We start from the raw sequence: 24,306 nt of genomic DNA, 5'->3' as shown, positions 1-24,306 counted from the left end.
TGAAGTTCAACAAATATAAGGAATATAAAGAAATCAAGAAGCACCTTTATCAAGTCATGCAAAAGGGGAAATGCATAATAGAGGATCCATTAATGAGGAAAAAATCCATACATGAGGAAAAGCAAATTAAAACATAAGTGGACAAAGACTCTTGATGGAGACAGAGGGAGAATAAAAAATTATCTTATTTTATGCATTGAAAAATAAGTTAAATGTAGTTACTAAGCAAGATTAATTAGTTGTATTAATGTTCAGTATTTTTTTTAACAAAGCATTTTAAATATTTATCAATTAGATTGTGAGCTTCTTGAGGGAAGGGACTGTCTTTTGCCTCTTTTTGTATCCCTAGTATTTAATACATAGTAGGCACCAAAAAAAATACTTATTGAATGGCTGACTTGCACTACCTACCTCACAGAAGAGATACATGAAATAACACTATACGTATAAGCCAAAGGTGTCAAATACATGATCCAAGGGCCACGCTGCAGCCCACATAATTTTTCCCTTTACATCAGTAGGCCCAGAAACCCACTACTGGCTATTCTCATTAGCTGGGTTCAAGTTGCTACCATCTAGTCTGTCTGGTTCTTGAGTTTCTGGTCCCAGGTCATCATGGGAAAGGGCTGGGATGCTTCTTCCAAATTCAACACACACACTCTTTTTCCTTTCACCTCTGCTTTCCCAAACAGCCCATCATCCTCATAGGGCTTTTAAAAAGAGAGAGATTTACATCAAACATTACTGGAGAGTGTGTAAGAGGCCACAATAAAAAGGAAAAGGGGAGAGAAGGCTTATAAATTGCAAGCTCCTTGTGATTTAATCCTAGTTCTCTTTCCCAGTACAGGAATTTAGTCTACTATTCTTAAGTCTCCTCTTTTCCCTTGCATAATCTCCTTCCAACAGGTTCTATGCTTGCAAGTTAGCTTATTTCTAGCTCCTTTGCTATGGAACTGGTTGACCAAGCTCAGTGTTAGCTTTCTTGAAGCTGCTCATCTCAACCTTTCTGTTATAGGGATAGAAATCTAAGATATGAAAAATGCAACTTTTTCCTGGAAACTATCATTTCCCAAATCACAGGATATTTCATGATAGACTATTAACTATGCACATGGAAATCTCTTCCTCTTGGTTCCTCTGGTTCCCAAACAAGAAAGAATCTTTATCTAAGTCATTAAGTCATTTTAGTCCTTCAGATTTCAGGCCTTGTTCTTTCCCCATAATCTGGAGGATCCCTGTGATTAATATACTATGATCCCTTGAAAATCTACTCATTTACTCCTCTCCTCATTTCAATTCTTGACAGAACCAGATTCTATTACCTGAATTTTCCTAGCTGAATTAATCACCATCGCTTGGTCCATGAAGTATCTTTGGGCTTGTCTTCCCGTGCTGGTTAAAGCATGATCTCAGTTCCCCGATTACACTTCTGTCTCTTCAGCTTTGCCCTGGCTCATACTCATTAGGAGAACTGAGTAGATAGATATAACTTTGAGTCAAAGTCCAATAAAAACCTTTCCATAATCAAGCAAGATTTTTCAAAAACATTTTTAATAGTAATAACATGTACAAATATAAATACAAATACAAATACCCAAGACATAGAGAGATAATATCAACACATACTTTCCCCCTTACTCCCACCTCAGTAATTGAATAGTCTTATCACCCACCACCTTTCAAAACAGCTGATAAAAGGAATTGTGGAAAAATTGTTCTAGTCATAATCCAGTGTTTTGGGACAACATGCAGGGTTATGGATGGAATGTCTTGACTTTTATGGATTTATTTCATGATGGTAGCCTTCGAGTTTGGTTACCATTAAAACCAAAGCTTTGATGTTTTTAGATATGAATCTGCAACATGGTAATGAATCAAAAAAATGAAAAATATCAGTGTCAGCAAGGATTGATCCATGCATTTTCAAGGCAGCTCTGTCCAGACTAACATTAAAGTAAAAGATAAAGTTGTTTTTGGTGCCGATGAGATAGAAATTCAATAAAATAGAAAGACATTCTGTTTTCAAAAACAGCAGAATGACCAACAAAAGGATCACTTAATTGCTGCGCTAGCTACTCCTGGGAAATTTGCAGTGTGATAAGAGCAACAAACTGCATGACCAAATCAGCTTCTCCAAAAGCCATTAAATAAAGCCTTGTCTTCTTGATTTGCTACAGTACAAAATAAGGAAGGAATTATAAATAAGACAGATAGGAAATTGATGTATAATTGACATCGTATCATACTGAGTGACATTTCAATGTTACTGTGTTGTCTGCTGAATTATGTACACTTTAAAATGCTTGATATATACTGATATTCCATTTAAGCTAATTATAGCATCTGTTGTCATTTCTACAAAAAGTTAGGTATCAGGAATTTGGTCATGAATGTGTTCCCTATTACAAATTGTCTTTATGTAAAAATTAAATAAGATTGAAGAGTATTTCAATTTCAAGCACTTTCCCCACCAATATGAAGATTGGCTGTAATTTCTTTGTCTAATTCCTTTGCTCTTAAATGTTATTTTTCCTAAATCACGTTGTTTTATTACAAAAGATTTGGTTGGTTTTTTGTTTGTTTATTTTTAATTTTTTTTTGTTTGGCGAGGCAATCGGGGTTAAGTGACTTGCCGAGGGTCACACAGCTAGTAAGTGTTAAGTGTTTGGTCTGAGACTGGATTTGAACTCAGGTCCTCCTGTGCCACTTAGCTGCCCCTGTTTGTTTGTTTTTAAAGTCTGGGTACTTCTTCACCCAACACACAATTCTCAGAAGATTATTTCATCAATTGCTGTGGCTGAAAGTGATTTATTTTATTTTTATTATAAACTTGACAAATAACAACAAAAATAACAAAAACAAATAAACATACTTGCTGTCCTAAAAAGTTTAAGAAGGCAGAACCAAACAAACCACAGACCAGGAAAATGTTTTTGTTCTATGCTCTTTCTAGGACTCTTTCTAGAGTTCTGCTATCTTTAGCTCTGTTTTGTTTCTCTTTGTTATTTAGTAGTTTTAGTCACTGTGTATACATTTCTACTTCTGATTTCATTCTAAATCACCTAATATTTGTTCACATTTCTTTGTATGCTTCATAGTTAATATTTAAAACACCATAATACTGCTTTATATTAATAACAATTTATCGAGTCATTCTTTAATTGTTGAACATTTTCAAATTTTTCCCATTACATAGAGAACAGCTATGAATACTTTTATATCAGTAGGTTCATTTTCATTTCTATGTCTTTATACTAGAGAGTTAGTGATGAAATCACTAGGGAGGAACAAGTTTTGTGACTCTTACTGCATGTTCCCAAAATATTCTCTCAAATCATCACAAGTCCGTGTTCCCAACAATACATTTGTTTTTATTTTGCTTTTCTTTTGTAAACTTCAAAAATATACACCCAATTAATTTCATTTTTCTTCCTAATATAGACTTTTAGGACCATGGATTTTTCTGAGTACCATTTTTGACTACATACCACATATTGTAATACACAATTATCTATAATGTAATTATCTTTGGCATAATCTGTATGGTTTCCATAATTTTTCTTTTACTCAGTCTTCACAGATTATTTTTAATTTCCATAAGGACCTGTACCCTTCATTCATAGAATCTTTATTAATTTTATTGCCTGGCTTATGCCTGGCATGTAAAACAGTACATTGTTTCTGCTTTTCTATATTTGCTTAGCCCATGATCCCCTTTTATAGAAGTTTAGTAAATGCTGAAAAAAAGGAATTTTTGGAATTTGGAAAGGAATTTGTTCAACCTACAGAATTCTCTCTATATATTTATCTATCATATCAACTTTAGCTCTGTGATTTCTTATCTTTTTGATAGATTTATCATATACTGATAAAGAAGTTTTGAAATCTCTATGTACAATCATGTAAATATATTTCTTCCTGCAAGACTGTTGGGTTTTTCTTTGTGAAGTGTGCAGCAGAATTATTAGGGGAATATATGTATATGTACTTACATATATTTAAGATTGTTACATCCCACTTCATCATTTATAAGAATTTCCAGGACAGTATATTAGATTAACTTTTTAAAAATTACTTTCCAGTTTGAATTTAATTTTGATCAATATCATTATTGTCACTTGTACTTTTCATGATTTGCCAGCAGCGTGGTAAATTTTAGACTAGCCTTCCATTTTAAATCTATATATGTGAATTAAATGTTTCCCATAAGCATGTTGTTGTTGTTTAATAACATTGTGTGACTATTTTGTACTTTATTTGGGGAGTTTGGCCAATTTGTGTTCAGTTATAGTTCTTAGGTTTGTTTTGGCAAAGAGATGTGGAGTGAAGTAGTGTAGGGTGTTAGTCTTGGGAGTCAGGAAGCCCTTGGTTTAAATCCTGACTCAGACACTTATTAGCTCTAGCTATGTGACCATAAACAAGCTACTTAATTCAGCTACTTACTTCATGATAAGCACTTAAATATTTATTGAATTAAGTTTCTTGCAGTTTGCTGAATTATTAAATTTAGTCATAGTAAGTACTTAACTTCTCTGAGACTTAGGTAACTCTCTAAGACAATTTTGTAAGTTATAAAAAGGTTATAAAATGGATGAAGAATTTACAGATCCTTGATACATTGAACTCTTTTTCTGACCCATTCAGAAGAAAACATAAAACTTCCTAATCTCATTTCTATTAATCCAAACTGAACAGAAGAACTCTAAAAGTTTTGTTGTTGTTGGACTTAGATTAGTAACTATGACAGTTACTTTAACTTGGATTTCCCTTTTATCAAAGACAGGAGCCTTGATTTGGGATTATCCTTTACTTTAATAGTCAGGCTTTTTCTCTGTTTTTCTGACATTCTTCTGAAACCTTCAGTGACTCAATCAATATAATGTTCTAAGGGGTCTCACATTTTGTCATCACCTTTTGTATCTTGTTTGTTTTAAAGCATGTATCTTAAGGGTGACCTGTTGGCTTTTTGAAGAACTGCTCAAAGACAGAGCTATTTTTTGAAGTATATTTGCTTCTCAAATATCCATATACTTTCTTCATATAAAACATGTTTCATGTTTTCATTGGATTCATGGCTTATGTATCTTAATTTTGTAAATGATGGGCTCCACTTCCCTCATTATTAGCTTTTTCTTCCTGAAAAGTCTACTCTGATGCTAATTATTATTTCTGGGTCAATGATTTCTTCACTTCTTATGACATTGGATAGTATTTTTCCCTATCATTATAATGTTGTAGTTTAAATATGATGTGTCTAGACTTGTTAAAGATTTTATCTTTTTTTAAGTGTCCTTTTTATTCTATTTGTATTTAGCTAGTTATTTTCACCAATTCTGAAAATATTCTTTGACAATTTCAATCAATCAACAAGCATTTATTCAGTATCCACTATGTGCCAGGCACTGTGGTAGGTGATAGGGATACAAAAATAAAAGAAACAGTCCCTGCCTTTAGAGAGTTTACATTCTATCGGGGGAGACATATACATAAAAATAAATACAAAATACATACAAAACCAATACAAGGTAATTTCAAGGGCAAGCACTAGCAGCTGAGGAGAACATAAAGGCCTCACATAGATGGTGCTGTTTAAGCTGAGCTTTAAGCTTTAGGGATGTGAAATGGAAGTGAGAAGGGAGTGCATTCTAAGCATGAGAGGCTATCTATGAAAAGGCACAGAGACAGGAGATTAAAAAAATATATACATATGAGGAACAGTATGAATGCCGGTTTAACTAGCCCACAGAGCACATAAAGGGTAGTAGTATATAATAAAGATGGAAAGGTAGGCTGGAAATGAGTTGTGAAGGACTTTAAATCTCAAACGGAGTACTTTATATTTGCTCCTGCAAATAATAGGGAACCATAGGAGTTTATTGAATAGGGGACTATTATAGTTAGACCTGTGCTTTAGAAAAATCACTTTGGTAGCTGAGTAAAGGATGTATTAGAGAAGAAAGACTAGAGGCAGGAAGCCCAATTAGACTACTGCAATAATTCACATAAGAAGTGTACTCTTTAAAATAGTGGCCCTGTGAGTGAAGAGAAGATGGATGTGAGAGAAGCTGTGGACGTACAAACAAATAAGGCTTGGCAACTGCTCCAATGCGGAGGGTGAGGAAAAATAAGGAGAATGATTCTAAGGTTGTGAACCTGGTTCCCTAGAAGGATGATGGTGTCTTTGGCACAAATGGGAAAGTTAGGAAGAGCTGTGGATTTGGGGTGGGATGGGAATGGGGGATAACGAATTCTGTTCTGGAAATGTTGAGTTTGATATGCCTACATTATTCAATTAATAGGAAATTTCCTGAAATGTAGTATCCAGAGTCTTTTGTTTTTCTAAGTTCTCTGAGGTGTCAGTAATATTCAGATTCTACATTGTGACATAAGTCAGGTCTGTTGCTTGGATGTGTTTTCCAATAGTTTGGATAATTCCATGAGCCTGGATTTCCAATTTCTGTATTTGATGTAATTCCATTTTCCACTGAAATAAGTCTACTGTTAGCTGCTATAGATTTCTGAGATTTTTTACTATTTTTTCCATCTACTCTTATTTTTTATATCTCTCAATTCTTATTTAATTTCTTACTTCCTTCAAATTCTTTTATTTGATTAGGTGGTTTTCTTAGCATTGCCAATGTTTACTCACCTCAAGACATCTCATGGAATAACTTTGAATGGTTTCTTTTCCTATTTCCATTGCTTCTGGCATTTTAGTCAATTCACATGTGCAACAGTATTTTTAAAATACATTAACACTCTTTTTTCTATTTTGCTCATTTTAAATTTGGTTGCTTTAAATTTTTTTTGGTATGAATTTTTAGCCAGTTTTCATGATGGTTCCCTTCAGTCTTCTCTGCACAACATCTTGGATCAATATCTCATGATTTCTATTTTTAATATAAAATCATTTTTGTCCTTTTAAAGAAAACTAGAAGTTCATTGGGCTTTACTAGAAAATTTATAGAAGCACACTTTCCACTGAGTCTTGTATAACGTTAGTTCTAAGAAAAACAATTTATTTAAAGTAAAAAAGCTAACTTCTTTTGGTTTCAACTCTTGTTAGGTATTCATACATCACTAGTATTTTATCATGAAAAGTAATGCAAAAATATTTAGGAGCAGCTTTATAAAAACATAAAATTGGTAATTTAACAAAACTCATACATAAAAATGATTAATATCTTAAAATTTTGTTGGTTGAATTAATTATTGGCAAATTGATCATGAATTTCTTTTTAATATAAGCTCCCTTGTAGGCAACAGGGTATATGTATGTGTATATATATATATATACATATGTATATATACATATATGAGGAAAGAAAGTACATGGTGGAGAGAGGATCAGGAAATGTGAATAAAAGCATATTTTTCATTAAAACACACCAAACACAATCACACATAATGATAAACTATGACATCATGACCATAGGGAATGAAGGCTACATCTAAAAGAAGGCTACAACATTTACTAAATTCCCAGAATTATTTTCCATTGTGAACTCTTTGATGTCTAATCAGGGCTGAACTATGTCTAAATGCATTTCCACAATGAATACATTTATAGGGCTTCTCTCCAGTATGAATTCTCTGATGTCGAGTAAGATTTGCATGCAGGCTGAAGGCTTTCCCACATTCATTACATTCAAAGGGCTTCTCTCCAGTATGAGTTATATGATGTTGAATAAGATATGAACTTCGAATAAAAGCTTTTCCACATTCATTACATTCATAAGGTTTTTCTCCAGTGTGAATCTTCTGATGTTTAGTCAAAGATGACCTATCACAAAATGCTTTCCCACATTCACTACATGCATATGGTCTCTCTCCAGTATGGATTCTCTGATGTTGGGTACAGTCTGTACTTTGACGGAAGGTTTTCCCACATTCATTACATTCATAAGGCTTCTCTCCTGTATGAATTCTCTTATGTTGAGTAAGGTGTCCACGAAGTCTGAAGGCTTTTCCACATTCATTACACTTATATGGTTTTTCTCCAGTATGGACTCTCTGATGTTGCCTAAGGAGTGCACCCTTACTAAATGCTTTCCCACAATCATTACATTTATAGGGTTTCTCACCAGTATGGACTCTCTGATGTTGAGTAAGGAGTGCACCCCTACTGAAAGCTTTCCCACATTCATTACATTCATAAGGTTTCTCTCCAGTATGAATCCTCTGATGTTTGGTCAAGGATGACCTATCACAAAATGCCTTCCCACATTCATTACATTCATAGGGCTTCTCTCCAGTATGAATCCTCTGATGTTGAGTTAGGTGTTTACTCTGACTGAAGGTTTTCCCACAATTATTACATTTATAGGGTTTCTCTCCAGTATGAATTCTCTTATGTTGTGTAAGATTTCCACGAAGTCTGAAGGCTTTTCCACACTCATGACATTCATAGGGTTTTTCTCCAGTATGGACTCTCTGATGCTGCATAAGTAGTGTACCTTTACTGAAAGCTTTCCCACAATTATTACATTTATACGGTTTTTCTCCTGTATGGATTCTTTTATGTTGAGTAAGGTTTCCTCTAAGTCTGAAGGCTTTCCCACATTCATTACATTCATAGGGTTTCTCTCCAGTATGGATTCTCTGATGCTGCATGAGGAGGGCACTATTACTGAAAACTTTCCCACAATCATTACATTTATAGGGTTTCTCTCCAGTATGGATTCTCTTATGTTGCAGTAGAAGTGCAGCCCTATGGAAAGCCTTTTCACATTCATTACATTCATAGATTTTTTCTCCAGGATGAATTCTCTTATGTTGAGTAAGGTGTCCATGTAGTCTGAAGGCTTTCCCACATTCATTACACTTATAGGGTTTCTCTCCAGTATGAATCCTTCTGTGTTGAGTAAGGTTTCCACGAAGTCTGAAAGCTTTTCCACAATCATTACATTTATAAGGTTTCTCTCCTGTATGGATTCTTTGATGCTGTCTAAGTAGGGCACCCTTATTAAAAACTTTTCCACATTCATTACACTCATATGGTTTCTTCCCTACACACATTTTCTGATGTCCAATTAGATGCAAATTACACCTGAAAGTTTTTCCAAATACATCACATTCAAGGTCTCTCTCTCCTGTAGGAACTCTCTGTTCTGTAACAAGGATTGAATTCAGACTAAATTCATAACACTCAGGATCTATCTTCCCAAGAAAAATTTTCTTTGGGGAAACTGTAACTTGCCTCAGATAGTCTTCTTTATAATTTAGCTGCTTTCCAAAATGATCATCAGACTTCCAGGTTTCTCCTAATTTAGAGTACCAGATACCATCCTTTGTGAATCTTTCCATTGCCTCTTGAGATGTTCCTTCTTCAGAAATGCCCTGTATGGGAACTGGATCCTTGGTTTCAGGCCTGGTCCCCCAGTCTGAAAGAAAGAAAGAAAAAATGCGACTGTGCCCTATTGCTCATTCTGGAAGATATGAAACTAGCATGCTTGAAGAAATGAAACTACTAACATTAAGAATAGGAAAGGGAAATAATAATGAACATAAAAAAGTGGCTTTGAATACTTTCAAATAAGACCTCGCAACTGGTGAGAGAATGAGAAGGATAGATAAAAATTAATTAGAAGAGAACATTGGTAGTTGGAGACATACATATTTATTGTGCAAGGACAGCATAGTCAATTAAGTCAATCAAGGAAGATCAAATTAAGAAGGGTTGTCTGTTGGAATAGCCTAAATAGAGGGGATATAGGCAAAAGTAAAGAGCAGGATACTAGGAGGCAGGCAATCTGGGAAGTCCACAGCTTCATCATCCCATGCCATTATTGTAATGGCACCCTTTCAATTTATTATACACACTGCTACCAAAGAAATCCTTTTCAGCAACAATTTCACGTCTGTGACAATACCCCTACAGTACAAACTCTCCTGTTCTCCCTAATTATAATCAGGGACCATCTGTAGCCACAATGATACCATCTTTACCTATATCTACCTCTATTGTTACTTCCTACACATTGCTATAGGTTCCTGGTTGTCTTCATTCAGCAGGAGTTTAAAGGGTTTAGAGGGCAAAATATTGGTATCCCATTATCTATATCACCTCTACATTCTATTCACTTAATCTCTAGTTTTACTCTCCTGAGATTACTAGATCTATTCTGACTGCTGAGACTTATTTTAACCATTCACACCTGACTTCCTCTATTTTATTTCTAATTCCCAAATTCCCAGACCTTTGGCCAGCCTTAGACCTTTGACAAGTGTGGAGCTACAAAAGCAGTTTCCTATTATAAGAGGAGGTTTTAAAAGGTTAAAAGGTAGTATTCTATTGACTAAAATTCTATAGGGGAGATCAGTCCTGTAGGTATGAGAAGCTGTGAAAAATGAAATTCTGAAAGACATAAAGGAAGGAATTACAATAAAGAATTACAGTAAGGAGAAAAAACAAGCTTTATTTGAAGAGATGTGGAATTCATCAACCAACTCAGATTTTTTTTTAAGCTAGGAGCAGAAGACGGAAGCAACAACAGGTAACAAGACAAACACAAAAGTGAAACGGGGTACTATCAGGTCAGAAATTCTAAAACCAAAAATTAATTCAAGCTGGTGAAGAAAACTGAGGACAATAAAAAGGGTTTTTTTTAAAAATCTGTTTTGTTTTGTTTTGTTTTAAGCTAGATTGGATCAAAGATAAGAGGACGTTGGAGTAGGATAGTTAACAGACGACTGCTCAATTTTTATTTTGCCTCTACTTTTTTCTGCCAAAAAGAATGACCTTGGGACTGGAAAGAATGAAAATGGCTAATAGGAAATGATACAGGATATAACTGAAGGATAAAGAGCATCTAGCTTTCCTTGATAAATTCAAGTCACCTAGCTCAAATGAACTACAACCTTAAGCACTGAAAGAATTGGCCAAAGTAATTGCTGAGCCACTGTTGTAGAAAATGAGAGGTATGTCAAGACCAGAGAAGAATAAATGTTACACTAATTTTCAAAAAAGAGAAGAGAATGAAGTCTGTAAAATACAGTACCTTAAAAATTTTAGTGCAGTTTTAAACTGTTAAATCTTAAAACAAATTACTTTTGGGATTGAGTTAACTTTGATTTCTTGGCAAAATTCAAGAAAGCATTATTAAAGATCTGGTGTGTGAATATCTAGAAATAGAAGCAATGTTCACAAATAACCAGCATGACTTAATCATGAATAGATCGGGGGCAGTGAGGTGATGCAGTGGATAGAGCTCTGGTCTTGGAGTCAGGAGGTCCTGAGTTCAAATCTGGCCTCAGACACTTGACACTTACCATTTGTGTGACCCTGGGCAAGTCACTTAACCTCGACTACCTCACCAAAAAGAAAAAAATAGTCAAGAATAGATCATACAATCTAACCTTATTTCCTTTCTTGACAGAGTCACTAAACTACTACGTCATGGAAATGCTGTAGACAGGATTTATACAGAATCTGGCAAAGCATTTAATAAAATCTCCCATGTTTCTTTTGTAGAAAACATGGAGAGATTTAGGTGAGACAGTACCATTAGATATATTTGGAACTAGAGGCCTGGCTATACCCACAAAATGATCATTAATGTTTGAAAGACAGTATCTAATGTAGTACTTCAGAAGTCTATGCTTGACTTCGTGTTGCTTAATTAAAATATGCTTTTAATCCATGTTTGACAAAAATTTTAAACAACACAAAGTCAAGCATAGAGCTAGGGGATCCCACCAATTAAATAACTGAGGTTAATGTGGAATTGAACTGAAGGTAAATCTAGCCTCAATCACTTACTAGTTGTGTGACTCTGGGCAAGTCACTTAACCTCAGTTTCCTCATCTGTAAAATGGAGATAATAACAGCACCTACCTTGCTGGGTTGTTGTGAGATCAGATAATTGAAAAGTACTTACTATGGTACATGCACATAGTAAATGCTATATAAATGTTAGCTATTACTATTATTTCTTGTGATTTCAAACCAATGACCCAAACCTTTTATTATATGCTCTTATCACCAGTGTTCCTATTAATACTGTGATGAACAATTCTGAAAGATGCCACAAAACCATGCCTAAGAACTGCATACTCTGTCCATATTTCTTATATTTAGTAATAGCTTTTATTTCCTATATTTAGTAGTAGCTGTGATCTAGCCTAACTACCTTTGATTTTACTTCTTTATTTTCTGTTACTGACTGAAAATTGTAATCAGAGTTTGGTTGGTAAAAGAGTAAACTCTGTCAGTCTAATAGTTCTTCCCAAAATTGTTTGCATAAACTATAAAAAAGTATCTTTAGCAGGCATAAAGTTAAAAGACATAATGAAGTTTGTTTCTTTCAAATGCCTAACAAACTCCTAACTTTCTACTCACTGTACTCAAATGTTTAAAACTCTTCAGGGACCAAATTTCTGTATTACTCTCATTTTCAAAATAAAAGTTTTCTTTGACTCCTTCAGCATACTGATCTTTCCTATCCCTGAACTTCACGCCTCCTTGTTATAATTACTTATTTATATTTTTTACTCCATTTACTAGTTACCATCATCTCTACCCCAAACTGTGGTCCTTTCCCTTCTTTGCTCTTCTTTTTCCTCAATATAGTTAACTATCCATTTTATTGTCAGGATTTCTTCACCAACTTCAGCTCATTATGAGTTATAACACACTTGACACCATTCTTTCAGGACCAAGCCATGCTTCTGTATTCATCCTCCATTACCTGCTTTTGCTTCCACCTTCTGTACATCTTTAAAATATCCAAATTAGTTGATGAGTGTCCTGTGTATCCACATTAGTTTCTATAAATGACTCCCACCTTTCTTCCTCATTGAATTGTCTTTCTTTGTGTCTTCAGGTGGAGTCAGTCTTTCAGTACACGTTATCTTGGACAGAAACTGCAGATGGACAATGAACTGGGTCCAGAATTGAATAGGAGGAAGACAGCAAGCTGGATTGCATTTGGGGAAATTGTGCTTCAACAATTCCAAGGTGTTCCTGACACCGAAACACATAATTTAATACCAATAGTCACCCAATGGGACTGTATGGCTAGAAATAACAGAATACCACAATCTCTAAAGAATCTAAATTTGGGGTGACACCCAGGGCAATGGGTATAAGTAAGTATATGAAAGCATACTGCCAATGAGGAATTACATACAAGAAGTGGCATAAAAGATTTCCAGAGATACAAGTTAGAACATTAGGCAGGTCAGTCACATTTCAAAAACAACTGAAGGATAGACTGAGTGCCGCACTGTTATTCACATAACAGAAAAAAAACCCTGGAGGTCTAGTTTGTTGATTAGCCTTCTATGAAGGAATCTATAGATTCAAAGCCATTGAAGTACTAATCTAAGTAATTTAAATAAAAGGCAGAGGAATATTGGGATATAATAAAGGGTTCAAGGGAGTGTGCCATATTTGGTTATGTTATGTTAGGTACATTCATTCATTCAATAAGCATGTACCAAGTATCCTACTTTGTGCAGAGCATTGTGGTAGGTGTTAGGGGAGAAAGAAACTTTCAGTAACAGCAAATTTCTGCCCTCATGGAGCTTACAGTCTACTAGAAGAACAAAAATTAAAATATATTTCAAAACAAGGTACAGCAGAATCATAAAACAAAGTGCTATACAAGATCTGAAGAAGAAAGTTAATAACCAGGAAAATCTGTGAATTCTTCAAGAAGGTGACAAAAAACAATAAAGATCCATGTGATATTCTCTAATCTAAATTTATAGTAGGTTATGTCATGATGTTATGCCATATTATGCATCAGCGAAATCAGTTAGCTATGGAAGGAAAGTCCTAGAAAATTCTCGTAAGATGTAGAATGTAGACAGTCAGTGATGGAGATAAGAGAGATAAAATGGGGTGCTCATGGAGCTTAAAGCTTATATAGACAGGGAACTTGTGAAGTTGAGATTATTCCTGAACTCACTAGTCAACAAAATGAATAAGGCTGTTCATTTTTTTTTTTAATTTTCTGAGGGTCCAAGCTACTCTACAACTTTGGGGCCATGACTAGAGAGGGAGAAATAGGTTATACTTTTTTCTTGAGTGAAGTCTGAAAGATAGTATCATGAAGGAGGCTGAATATGATAGGCAAAGGGGAAGGGCCTTCCAGGCAGGGCAAATCCTTTTTTGATATTTTGAATCTTATGCCATAATAAATTCCATGTAGAAGAAAAACCATGAATATAAAATCACACCTTTAAAAATTAGAGGAGAATTAAAGGTTATATATTTCTCAGTTATAGTTGAGAGGAATTCATAATCATATATATATGGCAGTGTAACTGTGGATAGAGAGCTAGACTTGGAATCAGGATGACCTAAGTTCAAATCCTGCTTCTGACACCTACTAGCTATGTAACTATAAGCAAATCACTTACCCTCTCTGAGCCTCAGATAAAATGGGGATAATACATTTATAGCACTTGCCTTACTGGGTTGTTGTGAGGTTCAAAGTTTGTGCACAAATAAAATCAATGCAGCCTGAATCAGAAAAAAAAAAGATATAGATTGGGAAAATATTTTCATTAAGTAATTCATTCAAGTTGTACATAATAGATTTGCAGTTTCATATGCAAATAAATAAATAAATAATTTTAGAAAGTAATTATAATAAAAGCCTAATACCTAAAATCTATAGAGAACTGACAGAAATATACAAAGTTAAGAGTCACTACCCAATAAGGACAGAAACATGTCATGTCAAAGGACATGAATAAACATTTTGGTGGTGAGGGGGGAAGAAAAAGAAATATAAACTATCAATCATCACCTGAAAATATTCTCTAAATCACTATAAAAAATAATCAAAGAAATGAAAATCAAAACCTACCTGCTACAGAATATTACTTATACTATCAGCCTCAGTTTGAAGCATATGTTGGTTTTGCTAAACTGTTTTTATCTTTTTTTTCTATTCTTTCTTACAAGGGATGGTTCATTGGATAAAGGAGGGAAGAGACATCTATTTAGAAATGAAATTAATGTAAAAATTGATACCAATAAAAGTTTTTAAGTAGTAGAAAAAATGAAAACTACACTGAATTATTACTTCACATCTATCAAGTTAACAAACTTGATAGATACTAAAAACAGGAAAATTCATTTTTGAAATGGAAAGATAAGCACTTCAATTCTTGGATTATAGAGTTATAAGCTAGTTCAGCAATTCCGTGAATCAATTTTTAATTTTGCAAAAAGAAAAACTCTTCATAGATCACAAATTACAGACTTAGAACTGGAGGGGACCTCACCAGTCATATAGTACCCATACCCTTTGACCCAAAGATTCTACTACTGGGACTATATTCTAAGGAAGTTATTGACAATTAAAAACAAAAGTACCCTACAGGCATGAAAATGTTCATAGCAGCATTATCTGTGACAACCAAAAGCTAGAAACAAAATATGTGTCTAATGAATGGGGAATACCTTAACAAATTATATTAGAAGAATGTAATACTAGTATTTTACCAGATCATTAAGAATGACAAATGTGAAGGATTCAGAGAAATATAGAAAGAATTACGTAAAGTGATAAGGAATGAAAAAAGCAGAGTAAAAAAACCAATATACACAATGACTACGACAATTGTAAATACATGCAACATGAATAGGAGACAAAATTCTGCTCAATTATGACAGGCAATGTTAATATCCTACCATCAAATTTAAAGGACACATACTCCCCTCCCCCCCAACCCTTTTTGATACTTATCCATAAACTAATTGTTTTTCAGAAAGTGTACTTTATAAAAGTAGCTGTTATAAAGGTAGTTTTGGAGTTTATGGGTAAGTGTATGCGGTATCAAAACAAAATGTACCAATATTTTTCTGTTTTGAAAGATGAGTAGGAATTCAAAAAGCAAATTGGGTGGAGGGCAGACACTCCAAGCACAGGGAGCAGCCTGAACAAAAGCATGGAGGCGGGAGGGCATATGGCATGTTTGGGAAGTAGAGAGCAAACTTGTTTGCTTGGAACACAGAACACATAGAAATAATCTGAGCTGAGGATGGAAAAACAGGGTGGTGTCAGAATGTGGAAGGTCTTAAATATCAGGCAAAAGAATTTAAATTTTTTTCAGAAGACAAATGGGTGCCACTGAATATTTTTGAGCAAAGGAGTGAAATAATCAAAAATTTATTCTGAAAGGCATGTGAAGGATTGATTGAAGAGGTAAAGAGTAGAGACAGAAGACCTGGTGAAGATCACTGAAATAGGTAAGTAGAAATGAGGACCTTCACAAAGATGATAGTATTGGGAACAGGGAGGAGGGGTGGAAGCAAGAGATATTGTGAAGACTGTAATTGTAGCACTTAATAATAAATTGGATATGAAAAGTAAGTGAGAAGACAAAGGCAGTAGTACAACAAATAAAACAGTGAAATCAGAAAGAGAAGCAGATTTTGGGAGAAAGACAGTAAGTCTAGTTTTTGAAATGGTAAGGGAACATCTAGAAAATGCATAAGATTCTAAAGGGCGTTAGTTCAGGAGGAAATGAATTCAGACTAGTATGAGATATTCAAGCAGAAAGGCAGGTGGGTAGGTGGAAGGTAAGCCTGGTGCACTACAAAGCCCAGAGATGAGGGTGTTAGCTATCACCAAACAAAGCAGCACCGAGGCCATCAGAAGGAATGAGCTTTCAGGAGGAGAGATTATAGAGAGAAAAAAGATGAGTGCTGAGGATAGTCTTTAATAACACCTGTAATTAGAGAGCAGTTCCAGGAGGATGACAATAAGGGAGAGAAACTGTTTTGTAAAAGGTTAAAAAGAAAATCAGGATATTGTGCAGCATCACCTAAGTAAGGGAAAGTTAAAAGAGCATCAAGAAAGGATGATCAATACTCTCAAAGAGAAGGTTGAAAAAGGGAAAGGCTATAAGGTTCAACCAGAAAGATGTGAGAGGTGACATCCAAAGAACTATTTTTGTAAAATTTTGAGGGGCAAGGTTAGGGGAGGGAGAAGAAACAGAAACTAGACTGCAATGAAGAAAATTAGAGCAGTGGGTACTAAGTACGAGTTTGAGAAATTTGTCAATGAAAGGAATGAGAAAATGGAAGGGACTATGAACACGGAAAGACACAAACCACAATCACTACTAGGTTGTTTAATAAATGTTTATTAAATTGAATTAAATTGAATGCTAGCGACAAAGGGAATAATCAAAAGATTCAGGCTCAGGGAGAGGATACTGGGAATTGGATCCAGAGCTGATTAAATAAATAGCTTTCAAGATCACAGAATCAAAATTCTCAATGTATTCGCTGATGTTTTTATAGACATGGCCTTTGAAGTACTCTACGAAACACCAGAAAAATAAACCCCTCTACAGTATCCCAAACAAGTGGTTGTGAAGCCTTTACTTGAAGATTTCCTGTGAGAGGAAACTTACACCTGCTGGGTCTATCCACTCTACTTTAGGACAATTATTAGGAAGTTTCTTCCTTACATAAAACATAAATCTACTTCCCCACACCCTCCATTCACGGCTCTACTTTGCCCTCTATGGTTCACCAGAACAAGTCCAATCCTCTTCCCACAAACAGCCATTCATCCTCTAAAACAGCTATCATGTACTGCCTAACTCCTCAAATCTTCTGGGCTAAACACCCAGTTTCTTTAACCAACCTCAAGGTTTCTTAACCACAGTCTTGGTTGTCTTCCTATGGATGTTTTTCAGTGCAGTTCTTAAATGTGGTATACAGAACCGAACACGATACTCCAGGTCTGGTCCGCCAGAGGAAGACTATAAAGGGACCTTCCCTAATCTTGGTCATTATGCCACTCTTAATATAAGCTTTTTCTAGCTGCCACATCACATGGTTGACTCAGATGGAGGTTACGGTGTACTAAAACATGCAGATCTTTTTCATGTGAACTGGTAAGGAGCCATACTGTCCCCATCCTGTACTTGTGAGGTTGATCTTTTTAAGTGTTAAGACCTTACACTAGTCCCTATTAAATTGTGCCACAATGTGAAATTTCAGCAAAATGTTCTAGCCTGTCAAGCAAGGTCTTTTCAGACTCAGAATCTGTCATCTGACTTGTCAGTTTTTCCTTCTCAATTTTGTGTCATCTTTGTTCATGGTTCTTTAGAGATGATAAGGGATACCTATGTCCTTCAAACTGGAGAGGTGTACAAAAGGAAGAAAATGTATGATTAACATAATATTCAAATAGGTTAAAGACTATTATGTAGAACAAGGCAACACGTTCTGGTTTTTTCCCTCCAAAAGGCAGAGCTAGGATGAATGAATAGCAAGAATCTATCAAAAGGCAAATTTCAGATGAATCTAAAAAAGAATTCATTAAAAATTACAACTGGTACACTGGAAAGGGCACTGACTTTGGAGTTAGCAGACCCCAGGTTTCAAATCCCACATCTGCTCACTCTATCTGTGCAGCCTTGGGTAAATCACTTAATCTACCTGAACCTCATTTCTCATTTGTAAAATAAGGGGGTTGATTAAGTGCCACTAACATATCCCCTATAGCTTTATGATCTATAATCCTTCCAAAATGTAACAGGCTACTTCAGAAAGTCAAGAAATTCCTGTCTCTGGAAATGTTCAAGTAGAGGCTTCATGTTTGTCAAGAAGGTAACACACCACCATCTCTCCCCATATACCTGAACCTAAAATAACCAAAATTATACCTCAAACAGGAAATGGGTTTAGAAATTTTTTTGAATCCTTACAGGTCTAAATATATAGTACCACAGTTTTCTATTTGGTTGTGATGCTCTTTGGCTTTTAGGATTTCTGCATTTGGTGAGAGTTTAGATTAAATTACATTTTATGTCTAATTCAACTCTAAGATTACAAAAATTTATAACATATTGAGATACTTGAGGGAGTTTATACCAAATGCCCTTAGTTTTCTTTATAGGCCAGGGAGGTTTGGAGGAAAACTACTACATGAATAGTTTGAAATTACAAACCCTCATAAAAGTTACTTACAGTGACTCCAATGTGGTTTTTTTCCCTCACTCACCTTTGCAGTTACCTCTTGAGATTTCTCTCTCTACTATCCAAGGCTCTTGTCCTTGTTCCAACTGGGAAATCACATATGGTTTCGAACCTTGATGCCCTGTTTATATGGAAAAACAAAGAATTTGGGTATTTGTGCAGGAGACAAAGAATCATCCTATAAAAATCCAAATCCTTTCTTCTTCAGGGACACTGAAGGATGAGATCATGGCAATATCAAAGATATCCATTTCAGACTTTACAAAGTATAGACCTCTTAAATGGAAAGAGGGAGTAGAAACACCCTGTTCCTGTACCCAAAAGGTAATCTCAAAAGGGATTAGGATTTTTTGATCACTTAATTCCAAGTAACAATACAAATAAACACTTCAGAGTCCTTTCCCCCACACCTCCTCATGTATACACATTTTAATATCTGAGAAAACAAAGATATTCTAATAGGCAGACTGACCCTGTGTCACAAAAGAAACCTACTCTTACCCAGTGAAACCAGGTTCCTGTAGTTCTCCAGCATTACATCCCTATACAGGTATCTCTGACCAGAGTCCAGCTTCCCCCACTCCTCCTGGGTGAAGTCCACAGCTACATCCTTGAATGTCAATGATTCCTAAAATGCCAAACACATTTCATCTCAACCTGAGGCCATCTGTTAACAATACTGAGAAGACTCAGCATTAGAGGGAATAGACAGGGTTATATGTTCTGATAAAGTTTAGGGATCTGAGAGTTCTAAGCCAACCAAATTGTTTCTTTCCTATTATGTCCTTATGCTGGTGACCACACAAAAGACACTAAACATGTGTAAGACATGGTCAATGTCCTTGAAAACATAGAGTTTTGCCTGGGAGAAAAATATACACAGGACGAAATTGGAGAATAGAATACCGTACACACAGTTAACCAAGAAACTGTGTGAAATAGATGGTAAGTGCATATGAGCCCAGAGAAGAGACTCACCTGGCTTCAGGGACAAGGGAAGACTTCACAGAACAATGTACTAATGACCAGTGACTGCCTGAAACTGCTACTCACTTTGACTAATTTTATATGTTTCAGAAAATATCCAGAAAATTGAGGTATATGCTGCCATGCACTAGTCTAGGAGTTATTTATGTTCCTGAAAACAAAAATACAGAGGTCTGCTGTCTCCCTAGGGTATATTTCTAAAACATGACAACAGAACCTCCTAACAACTATCAAAACACAGGACTAATATCTCCTTCTAGTGATTTACATGGAAATAAAAAATACTGCTAAAAGGAGCCCAGAAGGTTTTTTGCCAAAGCTTACAAAGTCTTGGTGAGAAATTGAAGATCATCGGAACATGGATGATGTTTTCATCACTGCTGCCTATTCAAGGTGAGGAATAAGAGAAAGCAGATTTGTGAAGCAAATGGCTGCTTAAAAAGATGGCATCTGAGAATGAAATTTGGATTTCTGGACCACAGTTTAAGAAGCTGAGTGACAGACTTATAAAGCTTCTATGGGAACTATTAATTGGCTTGGGCTTTTCATGCGCAAAAATCGTTTCCTCTACTCAAAAACACAACTCTTCAAATTGAATTCCAGCATCTGCTGCCAGTGTTGTTATATGAGGTGCTGTCATCATAAAGAATCACCTGCCCTCTCCAGTTCCCTGTCAGACCAATACATTCAATCCAATGGCACCTCATGTGCTGTTTTGGCTGATGCCAATGGTAGACTGCAGGGTAACTACTAGCTTTCACTTCCCAAATTCACAAGGACTTAGATCTGATAGGATCTAGACCCTACAGACCATAAAACAAGTTGCACCTACTACTCATAGGATGACCAATCAAGGGACTATGTGATTCAGGGACCATTCTCAAGGGATTGGGTTAGGCTACCAAAGAGGCTGTATCTTATGTGTATGTCCTTGATAGAAGGAATTCCCCAGGCCTGAATGAGGCTACCCACAGCGAAAAGGTGTTCTTTGAGAGACTTGAGCGTGCCTATGTGAGAAACTTATTACATTCTAAAAAGAGGCAAGAAAGACCCAAACTCAAGTCCTGTCTTTGACACATACTAGCTGGGAGACCTTGAGTAAGTCACTTAACTTCTCAGTGTACTAGGCAACCCTCTAAGACTATAAGTTACAGAGAAGGTGACAACTTTCATTGGTAGGGGGAGTCTCCTCACCTGGGAGTTCCCTACACCAATGAAAACATAGATCTAGTCACTATCCCTCTCCTTCTCCTCAGGAAGTTTCCAACCTAGAAGTGTATGTGAGACAGACAAATATGCAGTACTACATAATAGAGAGTAAACACAGTGCTTAACAGAATACAGTATGAGAAGGCCTGTATAATGGCAAGTATGCAAGACCAGAGAGGAGAGAACATTCCAGTTGTATATCAATGAAGAATCTGTGGAAGAGGTAGCATTTCATCTGGGCCTTATAAGGAACATTTCAGAAGGCAGAGAATGGAAGATGGTGTAAGGCAGAGCAAACATATCATTTCTTAAAATAAACAGTAAATTTGGATCTAAAATGTACATCCTCTTTACTACAATGTCAGCAAGACCATAATGTTTATTTCATCAGTTTGTGGGCATATATAGGACAACAAGAAGACAGGAATTCACTCACAAGAGGTTGACTAGGATGGTGAGAAAACCAGAAAACGTGCCATGCCATAACTAGTTGAAGGAACTGAGGATGTTTGGATAAAGAAGACTTATATGGAAGCAGAGTATCTGTCTTTAGGTACTTGACAATCTGTCACATGGAAAAGTGACTAGACTTTTTCTGCTTGGTTTCAGATGACAGAATTTGTAGCAATGGATGGAAAAAGCAGAGAATTAGATTTAGGCTTGATGTAAGGAAAAAATTAACAATCAGAGCTGTCCAAAAGCTGAACAGGCTGCCTTGGGAGGTAGTGAGTTCTTCATCATTGTAGGTCTCCAAACAGATCACTTGCCAGGGATACTCTCTTCTGAAGTGTGGATTGCACTTGATGACTTCAGAGGTCCTTTCTAACAATGAGAATATCTGGAACCTGAGCCTAGATGTGAAATGACTTACTCTATCTAGTGTTAAATGACTTACTCTACCAAGGTTACACACTGAATTAGTAGCAGTGTCAGAAAAAGAACTCCATTCTCCAAACTCCCAGATCAGTTGCTAAGCAAAGTCAATGTACATATTTAATTTGGAGCCCAGAAAGATAAAATGATTAAAGGAAAATCAACGAAGATTTATTAAATGTCTACAATGAATATGACAAGCTAGATACTGGGGCTACAAAGACAAAAATGAAACAAATCCTTTACTTAAGGAGTTGACATTCAACCAGGGGTGATGCAACATGTACACAAGTAAACACAAGCATACACAAAGTAATTTCAATTTCAGTATGAGAGCATTAGGGGAGAAGGCTCCATATAAGTGGGAGTACTTGAGCTGTGCTATGTGAAAAATATAACCTGTTTAAAATGGCCATTTAAAGACATAGGCCCCAAGAAGACACTATGGTTAAAAATGTGAACTGCCAGTGGATTGGCACGTGTGTACACATAAGCACATACTTGTGTATATATACATATAGACTCACGAGTTATAATTGATAAAAGTTATTTTTTCTTCTACAAGTTCTAGAGAGTTAATTACTTTACTATTGCATCAAATATATACTCATAAATGATCAACTGGACCAATATTTCTGGTAGGTTTTTAACTTGTCCTTATTAACTTTTACTCCATCTCTAGCAGGAAGTGTCTTCCTTCCTTCAAGGCCAAATTCTCTGCTACCACCCCATGAAGCCTTTTCCTGTACCTCAACTCTAGTTCAGGTGAGTGATCTCTCCTCTGATTTATTTTATTCTCCTCTGTCACACAATTTCTACCTGTTAGAGAGTAAGCTGGGGGCAGCTAGGTGGCACAGTGGATAGAGTGCTGGGCCTGAAGTCCAGAATACTAATCCTCTTAAGTTCAAATCTGGCCTCAGACAATTACTAGCTGCATGACCCTGGGCAAGTCACTTAACCCTGTTTGCCTCTGTTCCTCATCTGTAAAATGAGCTGGAGAAGGAAATGGTAAACTATTTCAGGCTACTATGTCTCTTCAGTTAAGTTAGTCCATACAATTACAATTATTGTCCGTAAGGCAAATGTCTACCCCTTGTGTCGTTAACTGGTAATGCTATACATATCCAACTGGAATCTAGTTACTTTAAATGAGAATCAATCAATCATCCATTGCTGGTGTCGAAAGTAGAGTGCCTGATCAGTACTCTGATAATGGCAAGGGTAGTAGAACATATAAAAATTAAAGTGCTAAATGAGTATACTATGATGGATAAAACAAAGCAGATAGATTTTAAATAATCAACTGAGTTGCATGCTTTGAGAATATTTATAAGTAGTGGTACAGTTATTCTGAAAAGCAATTTGGAACCATGCTAAGAAGAGTTACTTAACTATGCCCTTTGACCCAGCAATACCACTATAAGACCTAAACCTCCCAAAGATATCAAAGAAAGAGGATAAAGTCCTATGTCTATAAATATGTTTATAGCATCTTTTTTTTTATAGGTAAAGAACTGGAAACAAAGTAGGAGCATCAACTGGGAATGGCTGAGTGAAATACAACATTTTAATGTAATGGAATATTACTGTGCTGTCAGAAATGATGAAAGAGATGGCTGCAGAGAAGTCTGGGAAGACTTTATGAATTGATGCTAAATGAAGTGAGCAGAAACAGGACAATTTATACTATAACAACATTATTTTTTAAATGACCAATTTTGAAAGATTTAAGAATTCTGATCAATGCAATGATCAACTTTGGCTCAAGAGGGCTAATGATGGAAAATGCTACCAACTTCTTGACTAAGGGGTGATGTAAAATGAGACATATTTCTGGACATGGCCAAAATGAGAATGTATTGTTTGACCATGCATATTTGATTGAAGGGAAGAGTAAAAAAAAATAAAAAAATAGCATCCAAAATTCTAATTTCAGTTCAGGCCCAGCATCCACAATTCTAACATAAACCTGTCATTCTATTTTAATTGTTTCGCTTGTTTCCAAAGGCTAATATCTCCACAGAGCTCTTTTTGACCTAACATATATTGATAGAGTTCATGTCTTAGTCCAGGGGTCTGTAGATATAGAATATTCCCAGGAAAAACTGGAAGAGTAGTTGAAGAAATACGGGTAAAAATATAAGATATTAAATCTGCTTTTCAATTTTCAAAGTATAATCCTATATCTAAGAATATGTGATACACATATTTCCTATTTTGGAATTTTAAATCATTCCTACCAAACTCCTATTCACATTCCAGTAGAATTTAATTATCTAAAG

At 35.5% G+C, this 24,306-nt stretch overlaps 1 pseudogene; it reads right to left on the bottom strand.

Annotated features, from left to right (window-relative positions):
• The window catches only part of LOC114047012, a 71,802-nt pseudogene that overhangs the window by 40,949 nt on the left and 6,547 nt on the right, over positions 1-24,306 (bottom strand).

This window comes from Vombatus ursinus, unplaced genomic scaffold (assembly GCF_900497805.2).
Source record: "Vombatus ursinus unplaced genomic scaffold, bare-nosed wombat genome assembly UNPS02014786.1, whole genome shotgun sequence".
Classification (NCBI taxonomy): domain Eukaryota; kingdom Metazoa; phylum Chordata; class Mammalia; order Diprotodontia; family Vombatidae; genus Vombatus; species Vombatus ursinus.
The sequence above is the reverse complement of the archived record's forward strand: the minus strand, read 5'-3'. Positions and strand labels throughout refer to the sequence as shown.